Raw genomic sequence first — 2977 nt, forward strand, 5'->3', positions numbered from 1 at the left:
CTGGGGCCCACTCCCCACTCGAAGTTCCCACGGTGGAACTTGAATAGTGGGAAGGAACAGGAGGAAGCGTGAGCCTCAAACTGTAACCTGTGCCTCCCTTCCGTTTGTACCCGGCAGAGACGGTATATGAGACACCAGAGCGTTTGGCCCTCCCTGTCATGTAATGTTCCCAGAAACCCAGTTCTTGATTCAGATGTGAAATCAATTAGGAGGCCTGACCCCCAAATCCAAACATCTGATAGTAGAAAGTGGGGGCATCAAGAAATACACCCATAGTAGAAAATGGGTCTTGGTCTCTCTGTGGAGACCAAGACCAAGACCAAGACCAAGACCAAGACCGTGTTCTACTCTCTGGGGGGTTCAGATCCATTCTGTCACTTAGGAGCTTTGAAAAACAGCGTTGTACATTACCTCTCTCAACTTCTGTTTTCTCCTTTGTAGAGGTAATGATGCCAATCACAAGTACTTAGGGATCAAATTAAATAAAGCAGTTAACACATGGCCCCTGCTCTGTGTAGTTTCCAAGAGGAGGCCAATACAGAAAACAAAAACAGAATGGTGCTTACAATAGAATTAACAACTGTCCACTTGTTTTTTTTTAAGCCATCCTCTTAAGACTTTCTTGTCTAAAAGACAAAGAAAGACCAAAACTTTTCTCTGATATTCTATATCCCTTTAAGACTGCTGTTAATAATTTAGGTAATATATCTAAGGTCTTTATATTTTTCTTAGATCCTTTAACATTTCATTTGAGAATTTTATCAATCTTGGGATCTCTTTGAACACATTTGATGGATTAAAATAATGGTCATTGCCAGCAGTTAGATGCCCTCTTCCCTAGTATGGGAATTAAACTCTTACTTCTAAAATAATGAGGACATTTTTTTTCTTTCTTCACCATTTTGCAAAAGTAGGACATCAGTCCTTTTTCCTTGTCATAGTCTCACAGGCAGTGAATCGCAGTTCCTTCACCTCCTCGCCAGCACAGAGACAGCACCGAACAGATTGCGAAGGCTGCTCTGGGAGAGGAAACCGGCAAGTCACAGCCTCGTGGCTGAGGGGGACTCGCACTGGGGCTGAAGGCAGTGCTCGCCAGAAGCACACCAGACAGGCTGGTTCAGCGACAGAAGCTCCACAGCACGCCTCCAGTGTCCAACACGTGGCATCCCCCAGGCCAGCCTGTTCGCCACACATGCCCCTCATGCCCCGTCCCCATCTGGCCAGGGTTCACAACAGCTTGGCTGACTTCATGCCTGATATCTAGGGCCGTCCTGCTAGGGGCCCTGGTACTTTATTTAGAGCCATTTCTTCCCACTAAGGACTTAATTGTATGTATTTTCAACAATACAACCATCTGGGCATCTGATGCCAGGCACCAAGTCATTAGTGGAAAAGTTGCAACATATCCACAGATAGTTAATAAATATTGCTTGAATGAATAAATGAGGTCCAGCAACTCCAATTTGCCCACTTCACAAGCAAATAATAGAGAAGCTTCTTGCACTTTTCAGGGCACCTCTCAAATGTCTTTTGAAAGCCTGCGTGCTTCTGCACACACACTAAGCACTACCAATTCCCCAGTGTCCCATCTTTGGGGCCCTGCCCTTTTCAATCCCCACTCCTCTTCGGCGTTCTCATCCATTACTTCTCCTCTAACTACCACCTGTACTCTAGTAATTGCCAACATTTATTTCCACTCCACAGCACTTTCCTCAACAGATAATCAAACTTCTTGATGGCCATTTCCTTCAGACATTGAAGGGCATCTCAATTTAACACTGGGCACATATTTAATACTGAATTCATCATTTTATCCCTAACGAGTTCTTCCCACTTTATAGTCTATCTCAGTTGGTGGCTTCACCATCTACTCTAAAAATCTGGGAATACTTCTCAACTTCTCTAACTCTTGCCCCGACACCCACAGTTTCTGAGTTCTGCTGATTTTATTTCCCAAGTAGTAGTATTTGAATCTGACCCTCTCTTTCTTTCTAGTTAGCCCAGCTCTGCCCCTGGCCGTCATCATGTCCATTCAGGAAGGCTTGCATTCACCTGCTAACTGGTCTCCCTGTCTCCTGACTTCAAGCCCACTTATCAACACAAACTTGACTCTGTCATTTCCTAGTTTTGAAAAATTTCAAAAGGCTTTTCTTCACTTAACTGTAAACCTCACACTGGAAATTTATACCTTCCTGGACCATCAGTTTTTCTTGGAAATTGGCAGGGCAAACTTCATTTTTATACAAAAGTAAGCACCATTGTACACTAAAGTACAAAGCAAAACTGCATTAAGCTTGATTATAACATTTGGACATGAAAATCAACTGCCTTAGTGGCCCCTATCTCTGGAGTAACATAACTTCCTTCCCCTACAAAGTTCTATTTCTTATTTCTTATTATTTAGGAGAATTTCCCATATATGCTAAAGGAGCCAGGGGTTTCCTATGTTTTCCTCACTACTATAGCCCAGGGCCTAGAATAAAATCTGGTACATAGTAGGCACTCAATAAAAATTTATGGAATGAATAAAAGAGCCCACAAACTAGTCATCACAGTGCCAGAGGGCTCTACTCTTTCTCATCAGCTCCAGTCCCACTCACCCATCTCTGAAGCCTGAACAGCCACTCCGAGAACTTTCCTGGCCATCACCCTCCATCAAGGTAACACCATTGTCCAGGCCAAAGGGGTGGACTCAGAATGAAGCTGGGTTCCACGCAGATGCAGGAAATTGGCCACCTAAGCTCTCAAACAGTTAGTGTGTGTCTGGCATCCCAAACACCTTTGGGGCTCCACCAGTTCTCATCCCTTGGTCTCCTTTCTCTATCGAGGATTCAAAATCAACACACGGGACCCTGCAGATTCCATCCTAAACTTCCTATCTCCATAATCAGTTATAAATAGAAACACACCCAAGCATGCAAACAAGAGCAAGCATTTTAAAGGAAGTAGGTAACCAAATGGGCCCTATTATGGGCAC

Source organism: Artibeus jamaicensis, unplaced genomic scaffold, assembly GCF_021234435.1.
Source record: "Artibeus jamaicensis isolate MK-2021 breed Jamaican fruit bat unplaced genomic scaffold, CSHL_Jam_final contig_233, whole genome shotgun sequence".
Classification (NCBI taxonomy): domain Eukaryota; kingdom Metazoa; phylum Chordata; class Mammalia; order Chiroptera; family Phyllostomidae; genus Artibeus; species Artibeus jamaicensis.